This window comes from Colletes gigas, unplaced genomic scaffold, assembly GCF_013123115.1.
Source record: "Colletes gigas isolate AHSC1104 unplaced genomic scaffold, ASM1312311v1 Colletes_gigas_Sc00025, whole genome shotgun sequence".
Taxonomy (NCBI): Eukaryota; Metazoa; Arthropoda; class Insecta; order Hymenoptera; family Colletidae; genus Colletes; species Colletes gigas.
This window is the reverse complement of record NW_025106654.1, coordinates 493133-519714: the sequence shown is the minus strand read 5'-3', so window position 1 is coordinate 519714 and position 26582 is coordinate 493133. Positions and strand designations below refer to the sequence as shown.

At 41.7% G+C, this 26582-nt stretch overlaps 1 protein-coding gene across 1 annotated transcript in view; it reads right to left on the bottom strand.

The window, feature by feature from the left end:
• The window catches only part of LOC122401506 (RNA polymerase II elongation factor ELL), a 177346-nt gene that overhangs the window by 63414 nt on the left and 87350 nt on the right, over positions 1-26582 (bottom strand). The window lies entirely within an intron of this gene.

Sequence of the window (26582 nt, the reverse complement as noted above, 5' to 3'; positions counted from 1 at the left end):
GACCAACAAAAGTAATTAACACGGCCGAGTCATCGAGTTATGCGTAGGTTGGAAGAATATACATTCTTATAGAGAATATAATTCAGCTGCAATTTAAATACACCATAAGCAGTGAATGTTAAGCGACTGTATATTAAAAAAAGGGTGGTAAGCTTAGCGATATACTATATGTGCCGTGACCTCGCGACAGATTCAGCGCCCTCCAGTAACCACGCGGCAATATGGTCACTCTGCACGAGCAACTGAATCGAAAGAATGGAATTTTTTTCAAGATTACATGTAATATTGCAGGGTTAATATTTTATTAGATCTTCCCCGATCTGCGTGTAATTTGGTGACGAACTGCAGGCCGTGCCAATGCTTCTGTTACACGTCGACCCTGAACAGTTCGTGAAACGAGTCGTCGATGAATCGCTGGGTGCAGCGAATCGTGTGCGAGCGTTCGAGCGCGCATAGGTCGCGCGAAATGGTGGGGGATTTACAGAGAAGAAGAAGAGAGAAAACGTGAGGTAGAAACGCGTGGACGGAGGTACGGTGCCAAGGTAAAGAAAGTGAATTTCCGTTTTCTCGGCGTTCTGTAGAAGGCCTCGGCGAGCCGGAAGTAATTACGATCGGATTTCTCGCGGCGAAGACTCCGCTTTTGCCACACGAACGAGAACTCCGTCGTATCGTGGCCAGAGAAGCGTATATACAGGTTACAATCCATCACGGCTAACGACTGCCGGGAAATCGGTCTTCGATATGCCTTCTCGCTCGGTATCTACGTCTCATCTGTCGCTCCGCGAGCGACCTTTCCTTTCTACCAGTAAAATCGAACCGTAGTGGCTCGAACGCGAGAAAGGCAAATCCACCGGAGGCCGGGGATGTTCGATAACGAATCGATTCCCTAGAAAATCGATCTCTTCCTTCGACGATTATCGATTCTTTGAGCCGAAAAAAAACGCCACGTAGATACTTTGACGATACGATCGGAGGTTTCCTAGTTTTAATCACCGTGATCACATTTTTATCCTCGCGAACGCGTTTCTGGGTTGAAAGTGAATGCGAGTGACGAAACTCGCGAAATCGATGATAAAGCGAAAGCTAAGGCAAGATAAAGTTACGATAAGAGAACGTTAAACATTTTCGACGAAACAAAAGTAAGCGTATTCGTGCAAGAACAATTTCATACGTAGATTCCATAAAAGTCGTTACGCTTCGGTGACGTTCCTCGCAAGTTTCTTATTACAGGGAACAAAAAGACGAAGGAGATAGAGGATAAAAGCAGAATGCTCGTTTTCCAGTGCCCTCTGGGACGACCCACTAACTCGTTCCGTATAGAATCCCCGTAAATAGTGCGCGGTTTAGTCGAGAGAGTTTCTCCTCGATTTCGTTGTACCGATGCATCGGTGCGCGGCCAATGTGACTTGCGACGACTCATGCGCGACAAATTATTACGTTTGTGCATTCGCGTGTGCACACAGCGATTCTTCGACGATATCAAGCCCCCCGCCCCCTCACCCCCTTCCTCCCTGCGTCCCCACCACGTTGACTGTTTGCCCGTGTCCGCTGGCTGTACCGTTCTTATTATTATCCGCGGCGCAACACCAACGTCCACGATTGCGCAACGTCTTTTATTAGCAGACTCGCGCCGGGGCGGTCGCGAAATCGTCCCGATCGTTCCTTCGTTTGCGACTTCCACCCGTTTGCCCGAGCTATTCGGGCTCCGCAGAAACGCGGATACAATGCGACCGTTACAAATTTAGACGTCTCGAGTGGCCGGTGATGTCTAGGTCGCGATTAACTTTCGCACCGTTCGTCTTCGGGAAATCTCTTCGAGGGCAACTCGCCACTCTGACGGTATTACTCTTATATGGTACACACCAGGTCCGTCGCGGCCTTGGCCGTAGACGCCGCCAAAGTAAAATTAACAGAGTCGAATGAATCGCTTTAAATGGCTTTGTAATTGTTAACGTAAAATTTAAAATGAAAATATTTGTATCACGGTAATGCAAAAGGAATGTACGACGAGTTCTGTTTCCATCGTTGCCCTGGGCAACAACGCTCATCTCACTAGCTCACAGTCAGTGGCGAATTTAGAAGAGGCTAAAGGGGAGGGGCAGGCTATAAGAAAATTGAGAATTTCAATCCTAGACGTAAATAGAAATATTAATATTTGTCAATATCTGTACACTACACCTGCGTACGTAATAAAATTTCTCAATTTCTTATCTGCTCTCGTTCCTTCGCTTTTCGCTATCTTTCGAACAAGTGGCTAAACCCTTCATCCCGAACCATTAATATCAATCTATACACACATCTGTTCCTGAATATCTAATTTATTTCTCCGTATCATTTTCAGGTTAGGCGTAACAGGAGCGCGGCTGAGCCTCGCCTTTACCACCACTCCTTGTATGTACTTTACGTCGAACGGTATAATAAATCCGATATAAAATCTTCCGAGTACATCCCCGCTCGAGATTCTACCAGTCTCGAGCGATTACAACGATGACTAAACGTCCGACCGATAGCGAACAGTTTAAAGTTCTTTTCACGGTGAACGATTCGCCATATGGTGTGCGACTTCTAAGGACGTTGCGGATCAATGACGTACCGAGCGTCGGCTACTAGCACGTAGCAATTGCACGCTAATGCCGGAAATCCCCTATGAGTCAGTGGGTCAGTATATTTTCCGTCCGGTGCTCGGTGTCTCTGTCGGGGGACGCCGTTAGTTTTTTTCCGCGATAGTTCACCTTGAACGACGGCAGAAAGAAGTTGAAATCCTCGAGAGGCAGTGCTCCGGAGGACCTTGGAACCGATGCACGGTCTGTCGCTACTACACGAGAAGCGCACGTGCCTGTGTGCGAACGAGGCGCGACAAATATATGCGCATAAAACGAGATCCCGGATCGTGGTAGATGATCTTTCCGCCTCGAAAAGTATGCGGCAACGCCGTATGGTGGCCGTTCTACATAATCGTCAACAGTCTGCCGGGTCTCGATCTAATTACGAAAACCCCCGAACCCGTTAAACGCCACAATCAGGCTTCGTTGGGTGCCAAGTTATTACGGTCGAGTCGGTTATCCTCTCGATTGTTTGCGTCGAATGATCTATACGCGAAGCCGTCGTAGGCATGCGCATCTGCAGCGCACGTGTCCCTCCCTCCCTCCTTCTCAACGACGTCACTATTCCTGTGACGAGGGCAATGTTCTGCGCGTGCGTGCCACCCATTTCTCTATGACGGTACACGACGAGCAGTCGGAGATCCGACTACGTCATTTCTTTACCAGTCATCGAAATCGATGACCTACCGTAAACGATTCGCACGCGAGCCTTTGCTCGAGTTCGAGTTCGCTATCCGTTCACGTGCTCGAGAGCCTTCTTTTTCACTTTTTCTTCGCGGCACCTGGACGCCAGGCGAACGACAGCTCCACTGCAGGGCACTTTCCCCCTTTTTCGAACCATTTCCTGCCGTTGCCTCGAGTCAATTTACCGAGCAGTATCGTTGCCCTCGAAGCCGAAGATACGCCTCGTCGTCTACCTCGGAGCCAGTCCGCGAGTGGCTGATTTCACCAGCTGTCGGTTGCCTTTATATACCCGCCAACCGTGTCACGTGACACTCCACCACCCAGTGGTACTCGATACGCGCAGAACCGAGTGCAACGGTGTGCGCACGTACACACCACTACCACAGATACGCGAGGCTTCGACTCGACTAACGGCGCAGCTAACAACGCAGACTGTGCGCATCGAGTGCAGCCACGAGGTTTCGCAAGCGCGTGCGCTAACAACAGAAAGAAACTGCGCAGGGGGGCGTGAGTTATGCGCACACGATGCAACAATGGTGCACAACATTTTAAAACGTCGAAATGCTGGTCGAAATTACAAATTTTCCTAGAAGAGCCTCACGTATCGTTTCAAGGACCGTTTTATACTTAATTATTTTTTGCACAATTTTCGTATCTTAAACAAATAATACCCCGTGTACCTTTGTCGCGAGAAACCGTGACTCGATCGTAACGACATTAAAGCTCTTACGTCTATGGCTGTTTCTAATAACGGTAAAAGAAATTAAGGCACGATCGTAGATGCTCCGTTACGACACTCTGATTACAAAGAAGTTTCAATCTTAATTATGAAATCCGATTGGTTGATTTTTAGTCAGGAAATTTCACGAGGCAATTTAAACTTTCTCTTCGGTTCGAATAATCGGGGGAACTAAGCGCAATCCTTCTTTAATACGAATTTGAGTAGAACCGGCAAGCTATTCTCTGCGTAAAATAGTAATTTCGAAAGGATTACGGGAAACGGTAAAACAGTGAACAAAAAAAAGAGGCAAAGGAGGAAGATGATGAGAAGAAGTGGGTTCGGGTTACGCTGTAAACGACCTTAAAGGCGGGTCGAGGAAGGCGCAGACCGTGGCGATAGTAACCTACATAGCGCCGGCAGGCACACTGGACTGCTTAGGCTTGTTTACAACGAGACGATACCACTGAAGACGACGAGTCGAGTTACGGTTATGAATCCACCGAGCTCTGATTCTCACATCCACGCGTGACCGATGCACCCTCCATTTATGGTTGACACGACTGTCATTGATGCTCCTGATACGTTGCCCGGAAAAAGGATCTACCATTAAATGGAATTCTCTGTATTCTGACAGTTTATGTAATAAAGTTAAATAAATTGATGTTCTTAAAATGTCGGAGTATGGTTTAACCCAGTCACTTTATCATAGATGTCATGGAATAAAAATAATATAGAAACTTGCAACGAACAACATTTTTGTTCGCATTATACAGTTTACAAACCTAACATCAGCCATCGATATCAGAAATACCAGTTACAGCAAATTGCAGCACAACGCGTTATTCAACGAACAAACAAATTAATATTTGAAGTGATTGCCAATATGTCATTTTTCACCTCAGCTGTGTAATGTTCACGTTTATGAATCGTCCACAGATAAATTCTGTCGCGCATCGCGTATCCGCACGGTTATTTCTATTTCTTCGTTCCACCATATTTCCCCCGGTAAACTGTTTAAACACAAAATCCAACGCCAACGATATCGACAGATACTTTGAAATATGGCGATAACGTGGAACAGCTGAAACAATTTCGAAGCGAATAAATTTTCGCGCAAACAATAACGTGACGTCAGCTGCAAGAATCCTCGATACAAATGCTCCGCAAATCGAATCCTGTGATTAGATGGTGCACACGTTCGAAAGCGGAACAAAAATTGTAATGCGTCAACGCGACTCGACACTATATACACAGGCACGTTTACGATGATTATGCAACGCGTTCTATTTGCATATGTAAGTATGTACGTGTGCAGGACAGTTGCTTTCCTATTCGATCTTGTATCGCGTAAAACAGTGATTCTAATTGTTTAGTAATAATTAAAGCTATCGTCGTTCATCTTTGATAACGTTACTTTAAAAATATTTCTCTTTCGAGAATCAAAGAAGACTATTATTTTTTTTTTTACATAATTGTAAATAACGAGCAATTACATTTCGTGCACTAACAACGACTAATCTGTAACTGTGATTAGAAATCACATTTGTAATTGTAATTGTTAATCGTTGAATAAATTATATGTTGTCCAACACTGGTTTATCCACGTGCAGATTATTGATAATCCTTCGAGAACGATGAATTTCATTCGTATGCGTGACGCAAATCAGATGACGATAAAATCTGATATTTAAATAGTGCAGATATATGAATATTTTATTTCTCGAATAATAATGTTTAAAGTTTATTCGTCAAAAATTATGCTAATAGTCGAAACCACGCCTGAAATGCAAGCATGTTCTCGTCCATATTCCCAACAGATTACAACAAAGGGGAAACCGGATATTCTAAGAACGCCATATTTTTTCTTTCTTATCGATACTATCGAGGCTTCAGATCACCAAGTGAGGTTAGGAACGACAAAACAGCTTACGCCATATGCTACGCGTTACAACCTCCTCTTTCCTTCTACACAGTTTTTTCGAGACTACACTTTTCGGTTTGTTGACTCAAAAAATCGTTAACTTAAATAATTGCACTTTCTCGAGCAAATAGAGTAACTCGGTGAAAAATATTTGCACACTTTGCGAACGAGCGTAATCAATATTTGCGAGCTGTTCGCAAGTTACTTCACGCCAAATTTGCCCGATGCTTATTGTTACGTTCGAAAATATCCTTTTGGAAAAAATTACGTCCCAAACACCTCCTACCCTTTGAAATAAAATACGAATGTGAATAAAGCAATTGACAAAGAAAATCTCTACTTTTTCACGAGTTATATTTCTTTGACCCTCCACCTATTTATCTAACAGCGTGACATAATTTCCGAAGGCCTCGACTATTTAATAGGGGGCGAACTGGAACAATGGCTTCCATCTACGAGCGACTTCGAGTAAGGTTCATAAATCCCGTTGTGAACTTCATTTATCCAGTCAAGGATTACTGACTTGCAATTTAACGATAGGTTGCGACGATGATAACGAACAGCGTGATAAGTATTGATAAGGTGAGCATATTAAGTTCCATAGAAGATTTTTTAGGTCCATTAAAAATGATAGCTGGTCTGCATTATCGACGGACGACAAAGTCGCGACAAAGAGAACTTCCTTTAAACAGAAACGCGTACTTTGCACGCTGTCACGCGATTTTCCAGATTATTGTTTACACAGCAACAGGCTTTCTTTCTGTATTGTTTTTCTCTTCCTCTTTTTGCTCTTTATCTCGGGCGTTTAATCGCGTCGGGCTGATAAACAGAAGCACTTTATCTTCGTCCCCGAATGGAATGCCTCCAATAGACGATAAAAAGCGCCCGTGAATGTCTTCGAAGACCACTGCTTTGCATTTTAAAGCCGTTCTATTAATAAAAGTATCAGGTTCGCGTAACCCTGAATGGTGGCACAAGTTGAATCGAGCTTAATACGTTCCGCTACCACGAACGATAAACGTTCGAAATCTTTCGAAATTTTATTGTACAAATTACAATACGCGCAACACAGGACTAATTCCATGTTAGACACTCTGCACAATCTATGTTTTTGAGATTAGATTTCGTGTCGAAAGGCAATAAATATATTTTTTGTGTGCGTTTAAAAGTAAAATAAAAATTCCACGGCACGGGAGAACGATCAATCTTTCGACCGCTATTCGGTTTTCGAAAATTCGAAATCTCGCGAGAAATTACGAAAGATAGTTTCGAAACGACGAAAAAGAGACCAAAGGACGCGCAAGGACGCCGCTCACGCGTTTTACAAAATTATTTCGTCCGCGTTGCGATTCGATTACGATTCCCGTTCGAAAATAAACTTTAATCATCCGATCGGAAGGTAAGTGCAATATTTAGCATGACAGAGGCGGCATTAAAATGCGCGTGGGCGTCTGCACGGTACCGACGATAGAAGGGGATGCTGCTCCGCGTATAATCCGACAACGAGGCGCCGTCTGACGTCATCGACCGTCGATATTACACCCTTTCAGGGTTCTTCTCCCTTCGCAGGACCGACCAACCCCTTTACCGTGCTCCGTCGTGCGTTGTCGTTCGTTCACGTGACGTCAGGAAATCGTAACAGGTTGGCACTCTCGCATTACAATCATTACGCGTGCAAAGTACCGTTGTATGGCCGCCATCTTGAACTAAACGGAGTACGCGTAATTCGAGCACAATTTCGAGGGTAGAAATAATATTTGGAATAATCAATACTTGAATCTACGCTTCTTACATTCCATTAGAGTCCTTGAATATTTACAAAAAATGTCAAATTATTCTGAAAAAATTATTTTCGATTGGAAGTGTCATTTACAATCATTTTTGGTCAATAGATATACCCTCGAAATCCTAATCATTTTCGAAAAAAAAATTCATTACCGATAATACAATGTTTGAATCTGACATTAAGATTCCCCTGAAATTTCAACGCGTATTTTAGTGAAGAATATGTAGCAATTCTAACAATGGTCGAAAAGTTATGCCTTGACCCCGTAAAGAGAGAAAACCCCCATAAATGTGGTCCAATTTTCAAACGGCCATAACTCCTACAATAGCGAACGTATCCAATTGAAATTTAGTAGGAAAGTAGAGCTCATAGATACCTACAAAAAAGTATTAAGCAACATTCCCGTACAGTGGCAACCAAATTTATTAAAAATCAAAATGACCTTTGAGCTCGACCAATTTTATTCAAGATTACTTCGAACCACAATACTCGCAACAATTTACGCGTAATTTGCCTCGACCGACGCCATTATAAATTGGCCTTAATTTGGCCACCGTAAAATATAAATAATGCATCGAGTCAATCAACGTCGGTATTTTTATCTATTTATCTACTTTAGCTCGAACCGATGCAACGATCGACCCGGTGACGTTTTCGTCGTCCATTTTCAACTTTCTCCTCTTTTTTGGAAAGCGTTATTTAACGTAGACGTTAATTGACCGGTATACCCGACGACCGTTGCTCCGCCGCGATATTGAATTCGTTTCGTGCATTTTTCCCCGTCGTTCTTTCGCGACACGTAACGGGCTGTTGCGAAATCGCCCAGGCCCCGGCATTACCATAGGCGTCGAAAAGCGCGTCTCGTTTCCCACGAATGTTAATTAGAATTTAAAAAGAAAAAAAAGACGAACGAGAACACGCATACGCACACGCTACTGGCTCGACACAATGGACGATAATTCTTTCCTCGGTTTCGGACGTCTTAACGCAAATTTATTTCGCGTTTAATCGCGGAACTCCGTGCATTTCGATACTTTCGCTCCAGTGCCTCGTACACATTTAACATTACCATTACGTAAAATTAACTGTGAATTGAAAATTTCTTAAATTTGTTTTTCGTTATATTACAAACGTCGCTTTCTGCATTCGGTGCAGTATCGGTTGGTCGTTCGTCGGTCGAGTAAAATTGTGCCAGGTGCCACGAGAAATTTCACGGGCAAAGGAGCGACGACGCCTGAGCGGAAGAGGACTTTCTCGTCGCTGTTAATTAAAGCTTCCGATGACAAAGGAATCTCGGAAGAGTAACGAGTCCTGTCAAACAATTTGCCGGTAATTTCACGACGGCGTCGGATCTCGAACGGGGACGGATACGTCGAGGAGGCGGCGGCGAGCGAAAGACGAGCGTGGTGGACGACAACGGAGCGTCACAAAAACCCCCGAGCGTGGATCCTTTGTCGACGCGTTGCGACGTTGCGTTTATTTCAGTCGGGGCGTCGCTATTTCGAGCGGCAACACCAGATCGAATATGCTTTTTCGTTCTGGTGCGCGACGAGTGACTCTCTCTTCCACGATAGCCGTCTACCCGTCTCGCTTTGTCGCGTTTCGCTCGTGGCGTCCTCCTCTGCGTGCGATCCTCTCGGTTCGTCGCACAAAAATACGGGCAAAGAGAAAAGGTAGGAGGACGCGGCGGAGATCAGCTGTGTCGACCAACGTATAAATAATTCCTCGGCCCACTTCCACGGGCGCAACGCAAAGGCTAGTCGCAACTGACGGCGACGACGTACCGCGACGTCATCCGAGGCGCGTGTAAAACGTGCACGATGGTGTTATTTAATGCTCTGTCAAACCGCGGTTCCTATATTTCAACGACCCTACCCCGGTCCTTTCTCACCCTCGCGCGACGGATACGCACCCGGAGTAATTACGCATTGTCACAACAGAGAACAATGAGAGAGCTCTGTGGTGTCCTAAATCTCTAGTCAGAGATACCCGCATAACAGTCTTCTCGAGTTTTTAAGGTTACACCCCCCCTAAAAGACCCCTTTTTTCAACGCTGACAGCCGCTGTCACGTGTACGTGACTTCACCGTTCCCAGTCACTGTACCATCATGGATGCAAATTGTTACGTTTCTTCAGGTTCAATTTCTATATTCTAATTAATGCAGTTCATTGAATATTGAAACGCAAAACTCTGTAAAAATACTACAGAACAACTAAATTCTTTTTTTGTCTATACAAACTCTTATTTAATGGAGCACATTACGCGCCGTCACAAGAACGCAGAAAGAGAGAACAATAAGAGAGGTTTGGCCCGGGTTAGGTTTAACTCTTATTTAATGGAGAACATTAATTTTACTAATATTTTTAAATATCATTTTGTGAGAGGACCATGAATTTCATACTAGTATGAAGAGGTAATCCTAAAGACAAAAAGGTTTAAGGGGAATGTGGACAGCGTCGACTAATTCAGCCTTACGAAGGCTCACTATAATGTCTGACCCAATACTATTCGATACGGAAGGTTTTTTCTTCGCTGAATAAATGCCTAGGCGATATTCCAATCGCCTGATTTCATCCCTATGATTTAATTTCAAGCTACTATGCACCTCAAGGATTTGAACATTTCAATGTTCAAAATAATTATATTTTACGTTAACTCTCTATGCGGTGACTGAAAAAATAAGTTTTCAAATTTTCCTATTATTAACATAAGATAAAAATAAAATCTTTACAAAGATTTGACAGCCACTGACTTTCTAGTATTTGTCGCGAATCTTTAGTAACGAGCTACTGGCGTTATCGGTGGTCATCTGGTGGCGGATGTATGGAATGGAATATTTTGCTTCTTATCGACCAAGGCTCACCTCTTATCAGCCATTTTATATATTCGACACCAGATGACCACCGATAAGACCGGTAGCTCGCTGCTAAAGATTTTACTTGAATACCGCTGACGTCAGAATCTGTCAAATCTTATTGTCAGTGGCGTCTATGGCAAAGTTTACTGGGTCAGTCTTACCGTCGAGTTCAATTAATTTTTATAACTCTTTTATTCCGAAGTTCTAAATATGGAATAAAATGTGTTAATATTTTGAAATATTTCCATCCCGGTTTCTTTAGAAAATAATTGTCAAGCATTTTGGGTATTCCCGATAAAAGTTTCTCACAATCTTGAGAATTTTAGAAAACATTATATATTACACGCGTGCCTATGTAAATTAATACACACGTTTGTGCCAAATATAAAACCAGTTAACGATGACTTTCGATCATCGACTGTGGAAATAAATATTTCTGACGCAACAGCAAAAATAACTTCAAGTTTAGAAAGCTCAAACATTCGTTATTATATGCAAAACTAGAATCTACCGAAGCGACGAGTCGACGAACAGTTTTTGCATTTTTTTAAAAGATGCTTCAAGAATAGCAGCGATACACCTTGGCTTCTGAGACGATCTATTTAGAAATTCATTGAAACCTCATTATAACCTTTGGTTTTCATAGACGCCAGAGGGAATCGAATCGGTTACTTACGACTCGAGAAGCGTCTGCTGTAAGTTGCTGTTTTGATTGCTTACCTGCAACAGAGAAAACAATTTCACGTTAATACATTAAATTCAGTGCAATTCATAAATAAATAAATGTTGTGGAAAATAATGTTCGATAAATAAATCTAAAAATTGTATTCGTTGCTCGCGAATAATATTCGCTCAATACCGACCGATAGGAGATTCCGATCGATCGGTCTCGTTCTTATAATTCGCTTCTCCGCGTTCGTGCTACGCCATGTTATTAAACTCGTTGAACTATACGTGCAAACAACCGAAGACAAGCTGTTCAACGATCAGGATTCTCCTAGAAACAGTAATTACGCGTTAATTATGCGCACGCGGGACCCGTGCAAAAGGTCGCCTCTGTGAGAATCCACTGGTAAACGGTCCCTATGATTCATTCTTTTATCCTCGATTTTCTCCGCCTGATAATCCACAATATGCAGGTAAGTATAGCGTTGGGAACGAAACTACTCGGCATCGATGCCTAATGTGCTCGCCTAATCTTTGTGTGAATTCCCAGTCACATTCATTTCTGTAAACACTGCGTCATCCGTGCCCAAAGAACCCTGGCGTCATCCTATATTTAACACGTTCCGTGCCGCGTGTACCACCGGTGGTACACGTTAAACTTGATCTTCAGGCCAAGTGTACCACCGGTGGTACACACAGAGACATTTATCTAATGCGCTGAAAATATATATTTAAGACAAATTTAATTCTGTAAAAAAATATTTCTACTAAAAGGTTGAGGCATTATACAAAATGCAGTATAGAACAAAGCACGTAAGTTTGTTTAATTGTTATATTTACAATAATTAAGAATTACATGTAATGATTGATTTTGTTAAAGCAAGAGATACAAAACGTCATTACTCTTATGGTTTTTTGTCTTGCTACATCAGTACCAAAGTTTTTTACAGTTTGTTTATAGCAAGAACTGCAACGTTGTCTAGCTGTCCTCGCTTTGCCCTCTTGCCTTGTTAATTTTATGTCGTTTTCTAGAGTTTGACACAATTTCAGAAGACGAGTTGTTTGCATCCTCACGGTAACATAAATAGTTAGCTAAGCGTTTTCTAAATTCTACTATTGATTCCGTTGCTGAGTGTTATATAATATTCAAGCACTTACAGCTGATGTATTCAAGAGAAGTTCAGATGCTACTTTTTTATGCCATTTGACAGTTTTGCGTAATAGACTACTCTATGCTGTCATTTGACCAGAAATGTCAATGGAACTCTTTGCTTCATTGTAAGCAATCACAAGTTTCGGTTTTACGATATCACATCCTTTTTTTCTAACAATAGCGGTCTCTACAGAATATTTTATTTAAAACAAATTCGAATGCAGCAGGTTCGTTATTAGTCGAGATGTATCGAACAGACTGACTTTTACAATCGAACTGATCGCAGCACCACGTGTATCACAAATGGTACACGATGTGATAACTACTCTAAACAAGGTAACTACTTATCGATTGATGATATAATATATTAATCTTTAGTCGAAATATCAAATGGCCTGAACGACAACTCAGGTAAAAAGGGCTTGGCACGGAACGTGTTAATTAGGGTAACAATAAAGGTCACAGAGAATACGTACAGCAACGCCTATCCGAGACAGGTCGGGGATCAGCACGGAAATTTTAATGGGGATTCTAGAGGCCAAAATAAGACGAAAATCAAGAATACTAATTTGTTGATGGAGGCTTTGTTAAAAAGTTATTAACGTTTAAAGTTCCGCCAGTGCTGAATTTTTTTTCTCGAAAATGCGCAAGATTTCGGGGTTATGTCTATTCACCAAAAATGATTGTAATTGACCCCCGCAACCGAAAATAATTTTTCCAGAATGATTTGAAATTTTTTTTTTCGTCGAAAAATTTAGGCATCTTCTCGAATTTTTTTCTTGAAAATGCGTAGGAATTCGGAGGTATGTGTAATGGCAAAAAATGATTGTAATCGTGCCCTGCAACCGAAAATAATTTTTTTAGAATGATTTGAAAAATTTTTTTTTCGCCAAAAAATTTCACCACCTACCTGAATTTTTTTCTCGAAAGTGGGTAGGATTTCGGGGGTATGTGTATTCAACAAAAACGATTGTAATTGACCCCCGCAACCGAAAATAATTTTTCCAGAACGATTTGAAATTTTTGAATTTAATTGTTAATAACTTTTTAACAAAGCCTCCATCAACAAATTGGTATTGTTAATTTTCGTCTTATTTTGGCCTCTAGAATCGCTCATGTAAATTTTTCCAAGGGGTGGCGGAACACCCTGTATACATAATAGGAGTTATGTAGAAATATTTATAAATAAATAAAGTTTAAATGATAATGAAAAATAATATGGTGTTTCGTATTAATTTAATAACACGGTTTGTCATTTAATTTTCTGCTAGAATTTACGGAGATGCTTTTATTAGCTCACCGTATCGTTTAAAGTCGTGGATATCGACTGCCTTTATCTTCGAGCGCGTTTCGATACTCTCGAACGGAGCGCTGGATTATCGAATCGCTCCGATACCGTAAGTATTGGATGGCCGAGCAATCGACGCCACCAGGCTTCGTCGGGAAAACTAGGAAGAGCGGTGGGAGTGTGGATGGAAACGAGAAGAAAGCCAATTGGCAATGAGATTTCTCATTGCTAAATAAGGACAGAACCGAGGCGACGATCGAGAATTCGGAAATCGTTTGCCAGCGGAATGTTGCTCGCGATCGGGCGTCATACCAGACGGTCTCTTTGCGAATAAGCCAAAAACCCGAGAAATTCTTGGATCGCGAAAATTTCATTTCATTCCCAAAAATAAATAATCACGACTGTACGTTTTCATCATACTTAAGAAGCAATCGAGGCAATGCCAATGAATTGCCATGCAATTATTTAAAGCACCCAGAGAAGTGCTTCTCCTTCCATCAAGAATGTCAATGTTAGCGAAGATTATATTGTATAAAATTTTATTATTGTTGTTCAAAAAACAGCACCAACTTCCCAGAAACATAATTTTACATGCATGTGGTTGCCTAGCTGATTTAAAAAAAAAAAGTTGCAAACAGTCATGGTGCAAGAACCTAATAGAAAACTGCAGGACGCATTAAGATGTTGCGCACGGCGCATAGCGATGGTGCATAACGCGTTTCTGGTTTACTGCTCCTTTACTTTCAACGACACCATTAGCGACGTCGATTTGCATTCGCATGGCCTTCAGAAGGTATCGGATAGATCTGCAAATGAACAGCTAACGAGGAATTGTACAAAATGGAGTAGTAGGTGTTCGCGTGCAACGTTTACCGATATTACGTCAATCATTGCTTATTCAGCGCGATCACGGGTTCATATTTCAAAAAACAAAACCAGATGTAGAGGCGCGTACACGGGGCGTGTAATATGTTCGAGTACATGGAACTCGTTTTTTTCTAAAAAAAAAAAAAAAAAAAAAAAGAAAAAAAAAACCGAACGGTTAGGAAACGCGGTGGAAAATTGTCTGTTTATACAGCACATTAAGAAAAATACGAGATTGATATCGTCTACTTCGGAACGGAAGCAATTAGGAAGTTCGAGCGTATGTAAATCGATCGATGTTGAGAGCAATAATAAACACAACACGTGCAAATTTTCTCTTTGTTATACTATATTTTCGATTTCCATCGTGGCAGTATTTATTACGATTCGATGGTATTTTCTAGTACAATTTACATACGCAGACGTTTATTAATCTTACGGAACGATCGACGAGATTATCTGGCTCGATTTAGAGATTCGAATCGTCCAGTGTGCGTTATAATATTTTTAAACGCTGGACAGAATAAATTCAGATTACGGAGATTCTAAAGCCAGGAACAGTCGAAACGTGGTAAACAACAGTAACCAATACCTATCGCGATTAATATTCGCGTGAAAGTTATCCAGGATAGAAGTTATTCAAACGAAATGAGATACAAGCTCGTAAGATGTAAACAATGGTAGGAAGATGCACGAAGACCGAAAGAGGTACAGTGAAACTCTCCCATTGAAAATGTTTTACTTCTATCGTGCATTCCACTTTTGTATTCCGCGGCAGCGTCGACGCTGCCAATAAAAAGGAAATCCTATTCAGAAAATAAGACTAGCAGCCGCGCGTTCCAGTACCCGTGGAAACGAATCGTACCAACACCTGCGGAAAATAATACAATACGTAAACTATCTGTCCAGTTTGAGATACACCGAGCAAACGTTACGAACGATTCACCGTTCGTCTACGTACGATCGCCGATAAGATACAACGTCGCGTTAATTGCCCAGGAGAAAGAATTCCGATAATGTTAGTCACCTATAAAGAAACGCAGCGCGATAGTAACGAAGCCAAAGGAAATTCGTGTATGGGGAACAACGGTATGGCGAGCTCCATTGAGTGTAAAGCCAGCAAGGTAACGGTTTCCGGGCAAGGATGTGGCACAGCCTACATACCTTCGGCACGATGTAGGAGAAGGAGGTGGTAGAAGAGGAAGGGAGACCGCGGAGAGAAGAAAAGAAAAGGAAAGAGGCAGCAGCCACCCGGAGGCAGCGGAGAAAGATACGACGTCGAGAGGAAAGAAAGGAATAGAGACGTGAAAAAAGGAAGAAAAAGAAAAGATCCGTCACTGGCCACACCGACGAGCGATCTTTCGAACGGCTTTTGGTATTTTTCGTGGTCCGAGGGGGCTTCGTTCACCGCCAAATACACAAATGGCTGACCGCGAGAAGAGGATATCCGGTTACTTCCGAGACATCGACTCTGTTTTTTTTCTAATTTTTACACCGCGATACCGCCGTTAGAATCGGGCGAACTTCACGGCTAACGATTGTAAATTTTAGATTCGTTCGCGAATCGACTTCCGGTTGCATTTCGATCGTGCGGAATCCTATTAACGGATTTTTCGAGCCTAATTAACGAGCGAATTCAGTTGAATGAAATTACGACTGGAATTCTTGGGCGATTTCGACTTGTAAGTTCGCAGAGAATAAAAAGTTAAATATAAAATAAAAATGTGTGGTATTCCTTTGAATTCTGTAGGGGGGGAAATCATAATTGCAACGGTAGTTATTTTTATGGACTAAACGTTCCCAAGGCCAGCAAGATTACTTTCCATGTTTCCACTTATCATAATATCAAGTGTGACTATGCTGAACCTGGGCGCTATCGAATGCAGGTTGCAGGGACTGCAGCTGTCGGCGAAGTATAGATTACGAAAATCCACGGGAAAACTGATTACGCTCGAAAATCATGGAAGGTGACTTCTACAATTTTAATAAAAATTAAAACTTTCCTATACGACGGGTGATTTTAACGATATAGAATCACTTCAACCTGTGTATACCAAAAATGTGACAAGTATTTCTGTAATTAATATACTTTATTGAAATTCTCGAAAGTTATATGTGGATAATATTAGAATTTTTTTTTTTTCCCTGTGTTATCGGAAAAATTACTAGAAAAACACGCACTTGTAATAATAAAACGAGAACGGCTAAAATTGACTTAGGTTTCGACAGTTGCGAACGACAAAGGCAAGGACAAGTTTCGAGGTTTCGATCGTCCCGCCCCTGCTAAATATCATTTACATTGACATCGGTGGCAGAGAGGCAAAGATGGTGGTCGGATTTTCAGCGTGAGCCACTGTAATTACATATGCACGGGAGTTCGAACCCAGCAAGATGGTCACGCACGAATTTTGTCTCTGTCCAGCGCATGGAAAAAAGGAAATACGCGGCAAGAAAAAGACAGGGAACGAGGCGAGCGCCGTGCCGACTGACATGTTTCTTATGCGCGCGGAGTTCTGCAGTGAAAGGAAGTATAACGCGGCTGGTACATAGTTACTTAATCTCCGTTTGACAGAAACGAGGTCATTTTTATCGAGGCCCTCGTGGAGTCGATGCGAGAGAGTCCACCGCCGCCGCCGCCGCCACGGCGTGTTCCCGTAAAACGATTCTAATCGTGTGAGAGCCGCGTAACAGTCGTCCATCTTTCTCTTTCGCGACGGAACAAACAGACTCGCGCTTTATTTCGACGTTATTGTCCGCGAAGCGACGTTACGCGTAATTACGGTTCTTTCGTGAGAAGAACGCGCCCATGCATTCGCTTTCCAACCCAACCTCAAAGGACGCGTCTCCAAACGACCTTAAACACATTCTCAATTGTTTATGACGCTTCAACGCGACGGTCTGTAACATCGTTGCTCTTCGTTTCGGTAATTTGTACTAGTTACGGGGCGCGATTAACAACAGAATTAAAACAAAAAAAAAAAATTGACTATATTCGGCAATAATCTAATCTGTGGTAATACAATTTCAATGATTGGGAATGAAACTAAACTTCGGTTCGTAGTTTGGATTATCTTTCTTCGAGCAATGGCGGACTTTCTAAGCGTCGGGCGATTGAACAATTATGACGTCATCGAATATAAGCGTGCGTAATTTTCTTGCGCACAAAAAGGAAGGTATTGCAGAGGAATGCAATTACTTTGAAAACGATGGTAGATTACGAGAATGGTTATTAAGCTAGAAATTATATTTCGTTGTGGTCATCGGTTGACGAATTGAAGTTTCGAGCAGGCTCTTGCAGGTTCAAAGATAAATATTGTTGAGAAAATGAACATCGATCGACGAGAAGGAAACAATAATTTGGCATTTGTACGTCGAGTGAAATCGAACGAGCCCAGCGACGGCCGATCATAACTTCTCGGTCGCGACACGCGATCTCGGTTAAAATTAATCTCGTCGCTCTCGCGAGGATCGAGGCGACCGAATTCGAAGCCCGTCTCGCGAAACTCACGACGAAAAGATTCCCCCGCCCCGATCGCGATAAATCCGTTTCATTTTTTTTTTTTTCGCGGTCGCCATTAAATTTGTTCGTTGCCGGAGGTGAGGGCCGACGAGTGCAATACACAAGAACACTTTCGCCGACGTGCTTGCTTTTCCCTCCTACCGATCTATAAGTGCGTGATCCCCTCCCCCCCTTCCGTTCCCTTTACACTCAAACTCCCCTACTTCCCCTCCCCATTACCGACAAGTCGCGGGCTCTTTAACCGAACAGAAGTGTATCCCTTCCCTTTGAGAGACCGTCTCCCACCCCTTGTCGCCGTCGCCGTTTCCCTCCGAATCTCGCTTCGTCGTTCTTTCTCTCGCCACCGTCTCGTTCTGGCTCCGTTTCTTTGTCCCTGTCCCTCAAACGACTCTCCTTCTCCCGTCGCTTCTCAAGAATCCGGATCTAGTCTCAAGGTTTACATAAAGGAGCTTGGACGAAGCCCCCGTCTTTTCTCGGCGTGCAATGATTAGCTTCGTTCTCCGCCGAACATTTTCTATTATATTTCGTTTGAAGACCCGCTAACGATCCTCCGGGGTTTCCCCGACGAGCCAGCCGCGAAACTATATACCCATAGCCACGGGCACGAGTAAGTACTTGCACCCGTACGCCATTTCCTACACCGACGTTCGCTGATACCGGGACGATTTTCTACACCGTATATTCTTTCTATCGAAATAAATATCGGTACACGCTTGAAAATTTTTATTTACGCATGTTAACTTGAAAAATTCGAACGATCGATTTACTAAATGATTTTCAGAACAATTTAAGGAAGAAATCGTAACGAAAAACGTTCACCGCTACCGGTGCAATTTTCTTCACCGTTTATCTATTCTATCAAAATTAATAACGTGGACAAAAGTATTGGTAGATGGTTGAAAATTTTTATTTACAGATACTAGTTTGGAAAATTGGAACGATCGATTTACCAAATGATTTTCAGAATAATTTAACACTAGAACTACCGACAATTATAGTGTGTTTATTTGTACCAAAGAAATTTAAACGATAGAAATAAGTGTTTATATATTCTCTTATAAAAAATTACGATAAATTTTCAAAAATTCAGTCGAGTAAATTTTTTACAAGTTTTATTAGAAATTATGAACGGGTCATTTTGACTGGTTTGGTAGTTCTAGTGTTAAGGAAGCAATACCGGAAGGGATTATTCGGAAAATTATATTGAAAATTATTTTATTTAACGACCTCGTTGCACGGAGTTGGAATAAAGTAAAACGTTCGTCTACGACGATAATCGAAAATGTGAAAACTAGGAGTGCAAAGGTGAAGTACACCTGAAGTTTCGTTTGCAAAATTGACTTCAAATTATGTAATTACTACGTTACGACACGCACACTGTCTGGCAGTTTGCGCAAGAAAGTCGCTATAACAGTAATAATAATAATTTCGCCTTATCAAATCACTGCTTTTATGCAACAACAAGAGATGTGGCCTAATCGCGCCCGTAAGACACGGTGGGATTGAGACAAACATGAATCCTGTTGTCTTTTATAAGTGAAACTCTTCCTCTCGTACAGGAGGAATCGTAGATACATTTTATTTATTCCAATGTTTTTAATGATCTCTAATAAAACGGAATATACGGCAAAAGTAAAAGAATAAATAACAGATTATGTCACTGCCCGGCAACATCTGTTTTACAACCGAAACCCTAATTGTATTTCATTATATAATTCAGATCTCGTCTATTACCTTCGATTGTAATTTACTGTACGATGGTTTTCACTTTCACGCTCTCCTGGAATTACTATATCGTTTAAAAACATTCATAGATATCACGTGGCACCGATATAGAGGCAAAACAACAACCGCTTCCGGTTCCCCTGCGGTCCAAGCTTCTATTTTTATTCGACGAGCAGTCACACTTTCTTTGATAGTTTGTTGTTTGAAATTTGTATCCGCCATAAAAATGTCGACCACTTCTGCGTTACGTCGGAGTAGTTCTACTGGGTGTTTCACAACAAGCCAAGTACGAAAGAAGCAACGAGACTCGGGCCGTTTACCGAACGATGGAAAACGAGCTGCTCTCTCGCCAGGCTACCATTGCGACACAATAGCCAGCCAAGTATATATATTTATATATATACATATGTACGCATATGTAGAGAGATTACTTTCTCTACAGTGCAATCGCGATATACAGAGTATGTAAACGGCGATATGTGCTCCGAAAGCGGCTCGATTTTAATTGAGAGCCTGGGCAAGAAACGGACGAGGGCTGAGAACCGCCATCGTAACTTCTTTTTCGTCGGCGCGCCTTCAAACTCGGACACGTAACCACGATATTATCGGACGAGTCCTCGGCCTGTCAATTTCAATGAAAGTATCGAAATGTTTCGACACCTCCTCGCCCGGCCTGTATTTTTGTCCTTTTACACTCTCGCCTAACGATACACGATTCCCGATCGCGTTCATTAAGAAGACGCCAAGGACTTTGCGTTTCGTGCGTCGAGAAAGCCAACTTTTTTATGAGCCAACAATCTTCAGAACGTCTCGGCGAAATTTCACGCCCAAATTCTCAACGCCAACCAAGTTGAAACTGTAACCCTCTCGTGTCGTTCATTAATATAGGATTTCGAATATAACAACAATTTTCAAAGAACCTTCCAATTGTATTGGGACGACTGAATATTGTTGTTGAGAATAAGGATCGCATGCGTGTATTTTTAATGAAAATTTGTATTCATTGGTGCAGTCCCCTCCCTTGCAAAGGTCGGTGCTACCTGAGAAGGACACTCGTTTATTGCACCCCCCCCCCCGAGCGTCTCGTTTCTTTTATTCCGAGTCTCAAGCACAATTAGCAGGATACCATCGAGCTAAGAACACCATTTTCGTTTTGTAAAACTACATTAATTAAATCCATACTTAGGTCGAAACTCTATTGTATTTATTTAGCAAATAAATATTCAACAATTGTATTGAGAATTGGCGAAAAATTGAAAACAAAAAGTCACCTATCAAGCAGGTTTCTTTTCCGTTATAACTGCCCGAAGCTAACCCTTATTATAGTCGTCGAATCGTAAAACCGCCCTTAAACGCAACGCGAACGACTTTTATTGTTCGATGTGCATGACGACGGTCGTAAAACGGATAAAAATGTCTTTTCCCTTGTTTAAATAAGATAGACGTGTTTTGTGGAAACGATTCTCCATATTTTTCGCGAACGTCTGCACACGTCGAGCGAAACTGTTTACGAAGGGAAATAATTAACGACTACGCACGGAGATTTATCTTGTTCGATCGACAGTTTTATCTCGCTGTGTTTCACGAGTCCTACTCCTTTGGGACTAATGTGACTAATGTGGGGGGCTTTCGAAACGTTTAGATTAAGTTCGAGGTTCTCGCGAATTTTTCAGAAATGTTTACATTCGACTTATAAACGCGGCTGAGCACGATTTCTCGATGGAATTTTTTATTTCAACAAAAATGTTTGGTAATGTACAGACAAATGTATTCTTTTTAAATTAACGGTACTTTTGCACAGTTCGTTTCCAAATAAAATTATCTAACCGCTAAATCTTAATAAATAATCGACTGGATGTACTGCTGTTTCGCGTGCACCACGAATGACGTTATTAACAACATTTTTAGACGAACACGTCCATCCGACATTGACACTGGTCGACTATTATCAACGCGGTCTTTTTTCATTTTGTTCAGGGTTATTAATATGCAAAAGAGAAACGATTACGATTAATACATTTTACGGCAGATACGCTGCCATTTATCGACACTTTTTTCGTGGTCGTTTATCGCGCAGGTCGTCAGCGAAGGCTGACCCCTCCTCGGAACTTAGAAAGAAAGGAATGTTTTCAGTGGCCAAGAGCGAGAGATTAGATTTCTTAATTTACGGTTATAAATAAACCGATAACCGTCTCGATAAACAGTATCTCTACCTGGTACTTTCAAAATTTTCAAATCAACGTAACCACTCATGGAGCATGAAAAGCAAGGACTCTGGGGGAAAAAACTTGTACGTAGAAGAGATGCAATAAACTTCTCGCGATATGCAAAGCGATTGCAGGCGCTGTCAAATCTCTTTCATGCCATTTCTCGTAAGGTCATCATTGAATGAAAATCAATTTACCGTCCGAGGGCGTCGAATAATACGTTTCCTTCGCGAGCACATCCCGCTGGCAAGACTTTTTAATTACGAAAATTTTAATATTATTTATGCAGCTTGCTACATCTGTATCCAGGCCGCGTGTTAAGCAGCTTGAAGTCAGTCTTCGCACACTTTTTCAACTTCGAGAAGCCAACGGAAGGCAACGCGTAACTTAATAAGCCTTCGAATATGTGTTTTTTTAAAATGAATTTCGTATTTTATTTCCTCGTTTACGCGAAGCTTGGTCAGTTTATTTGATCTGCAGAGCGGTGGGGACGGACGACCTTGAGAGGCCAGTTAATTTCATTTCGACAATGAGTACGCTAATCCCTCGTTAACGTTCGCTGCTTCCTGCAACCCAACGATTCCTGGCTAGCGTCCACGTTATTTGTGCTCTGACTGCCAACTGACTATTATTACCATTATTTTTAACCAATTCTATTATTTATCTAAAATATCACTATTCGGTATATTGACCTAACGCAATCGTTACACGCGTATGCACGTTGTGACAACATCGAATTATAGATTTGCGAGCTTCCAGACGTCTGGGTCATCGATCTCCTTAGTCTTTCAACACATCTAGGTGTTCTCCGGGTGACCAGACGTCTCCAAGCTCGCATCTCCATGCGAGGCGGGCATTTAGAATATCTATCGCGAACACGAGCATGCGCAAGTTAAACGCGAAATTCTTCGTAACTTAAAGGCAAGGTTAAATTGGCCATACGTGCGTACGAACTTCTCTCATTGTTTTCAACGGCATTTCTCACATATTAAGTTACGCATAATGAATCTACGAACGCCTTTTCAACAGTAACAAACTGTAATCGGAGAAATTACGTGATCGCCGGCGTGCGTCAAAGCTAATACGCGATTACATAAGACGCCGCAATTATCCGTCCATAATGTCGATTTAGCTACGGTACAACTTGGATAATAATATTTCTGCCATTTACGAAGGAAACCTGGAAAAGTTTAAATAAAAGATTCTACGTTAAAATGCTCACTTTTCGAACGTTACCGTAAACGTAAGTATTTTTAAAAATCGAAACATTCAGAAAGTTCGTGAAACGTTCAAGTATACCAGAATGGTTGGTTCAAAGTTCTTCGCGGTTGCTCATTATTCAACCGAATCCTTTCAGCGTAATATCTTGGCGAAGAAAACGCAAAAAGGACAAATATTTTTTATCTCCGGAAACTAGACGGTCCCATTAAGCACACGGTGTGCGGTCGTTTTTTTTTTTTTAATTCTGTAACAGTACCGACTGCTTAGTCTTTGGTTGTTGTTTTCATGTATTATGTGATCTTATTTTTCTGCCTTTGTTTTCTTGTTATTTTTTTTTTCCTTTATATTTTCTCAGTTATATTCGTTATTCTGCAGAATGTCAGTATTTTTCTTATGTTGTTTATATCATTGTTTAGTGCTTGGTGTAGTGACCTTTTCATTTGTAATCTGTTTATCAGTCTATTGTGGGCTGGACAGTTTTCTATTATGTGTTTAATTGAAATTGTTGTTTTACATATCGGGCACTTTGGCGGTTCTTTACTCTCGAATAAATGGTTATGTGTTAGTTGTGTATGTCCTATCCTGAGTCTTGTTTTTTCTTTTCTGTTTAGTGTGGCTTTTGTTTCCCATTTTTCCGTGTGCGGTCGTTAATGAGCAGAAAATACCTTGGGCCTTTTCGGAAGCTGCTTTTTTTACGAACCGTCTTAATTATGTCCGATTTCCTCGTTCTCGTTCCCCGCGAACGTTACGAAAGTCAAATCAGAACCGAAACGACGCGTCGAGTGCAACTTTGTCACCTAATACCGATTATTCTCGCGAATCGACTCGTTTCGGCTGCCACGGATCCCGTCGACCGAATAAATTCGAAGGAAAACGGTTTGGCCTCCAAATTTCGACGACGTAATAAATTTTTGGTATCGTCGTTACCGCGCAGAAATCGCTTTCACGGGGGCCGATGACTTCAAGAGTTTGCGTTCGCCTGGAACTCCGAACGAGAGTTCGTACATACGTTTATCCATTAACCTCCTAACAGGGAAATTAATTTTTCGCAACGAGCAATTTTTCTTCGCGAACGACAACTTATTATCCGGTCGTCCCGCGGAGATCGACGGTTTTTCACCTTTCGTGACCCCGTTTAAATAATTTTTTTATTCCCATAGCCTTAGTTTTTATCGCAAGCGATCGATTCCAAAGCAGAAACGTACCGAGTTTTTTCGTTCCTTTTGTCAGGATCTACAGTTTGGGGGAAAAAGTTTGTCCAAAAACGATTGGCCATTAACGACTGTGAGTCTAAGATTTGTTTACACTCGTCGCGAACCCCATATTCTCAGACCGGTTTTTTGGGCCCCTAAATTCCAAGGTTTATTAATATAATAGTCGTAAAACTAAGCAATAAACGTTTTTCATACCGAATTCCGACTGCACAGAGCTAGAATCAGTCGATCGTACTCTTAAACAATTATTTAGCACTTGGATTATATATTCTACGGCTGTTGGTCGTATTTTAATCTGTCTTAGCGCCACATTTAAATTAATTTCCGCCACATTAGTTTAATAATCGTCCATAAATTTTTTCAACGGCGTGTAAAAAGACGTGGGTCCGCTAACGGGTCCTTAAAAAGACATGAATTTATATTTAGGCGAGCATGGTCGACCGAAGAAAGTAGCACTCGCGAGCATGGTTCAGTTTCTGCAGCCATAAACGTTTCGACCTTAACGCTCGCATCCTTTTTAGTATAATTTAAGCACAATCTTTCATTGAACCCACAAAATTAAAGAAACAACACAACGAGAAGAATTTACACGTCTCATACGTTCCTATTCCTTTTTATTCAGAGTCGTTAGTTTCTGACTTTGGTTATGATTTGTTTTCTCAGCTGATCGGAGGTACAAAGAGTATCAACCACTCCGGTGCATCGTACATCAAATATTTTGATCGGTCAGGATCACTGAAACGTAAGTTTTTGCGATATTGCGCAGCCCACTTACTATCGTTACGTATCGCCTTTTTGCTCTGTTTGCCAGTTTGTTTGTTTTACGGACAGAAAGCGCAAACCTGTGTAGACGGTTTGTTTCTGCCTCGTGCACGAAGGCGAGCCGATCTGACTTTATCAGGCAACACGGAAGGACCGTCCAGGTATAGTTAACGAGGAGAGTGAACGAGGTATGTCGAGAGCGAGAAACACTGAACGGGGCAGCAAGTGAGCCTCGACCTACCTGCGTTCAGGAATCGTCATCCGAAAGCGATAAGACACGCGCGCTGAGTTCAAGCTTCATCGCTTACGCAAATTTTATTTTCCATTTTCACGTCACCGTCTCCGTCGTAGTATACTGTGCTATCCTATTTACCGCCCTGTATATAGATTAGGCTTAATAGCAATCAAGGTCAGTGTCAAAGTAATCCCCGCGTCGCACTCTGCAACTAACTTTTCATTTAACGCAATCAAGATCGTTAGGTAACTTTCAGTGAAATAACAAAATCTAGGCTACCAAATTGCAACTTTCCTTTCGAACACTCGAAAAGTGATGTACACTACCGCTCATAAGTACGTGGACACTTCCTTAGTTCTTATATCTACCTGAAAAAAATTATGATATCTTTGGTAAATTTGATTACTTTGCATGTATTCTAGCTCGTACAGTATTAGAGAAGATATTTGAGTAATAATTTATTAAATATCTCACCGATAACTATATAAAATTATTATATTTCCTTTTTGTCTACGTATCCACCGCGTGCTTTTATGACCGCGTTTACCAGTCGTGGCATCCTGGCTACTAACTTTTTCATTATTTCTATATCAATGAGGTTCCGCTCAGAATGTAAGATTTCCCACAAATGTTTTTCTGACTTGGGACATCGTTTTCGAACTTGTCTATCTATGTGATCCCATAGTTTTTCTATGGGATTCAAATCGGGCGATTCGGGTGGCCATGCCATCATTTTCACTTCAAAATTCTCTTGCAATTGCAGTAAATAATTTCTACATATTGTAGAAGTGTGCTTCGGGTCATTGTCGTGCATAAATGTAAAATTCTCAGAATGTTCAAATACCCTTCTTTTATTAAAATTCCGTTTATTTTTACTAAATCTCCAGTCATATTGTTCCCAAACCATCCCCATACCATCACAGAACGACCCCCATGCTTAACTGTGGGCACTACACAATTGTCATTTAGTTTTTCAGAAACTTTTCGGCGCACAAAAACACGTCGCTTGGAGCCAAACACTTCGAACTTCGATTCGTCAGACCATAACACCTTGTCCCAATCTTCCAGTGCCCAATTTTTATGGCATTTAGTCCACTGAAGCCTCTTTTTCTGAAGCCACTGTCGAAACCAAAATTGTGCGGTCCCTATAATTA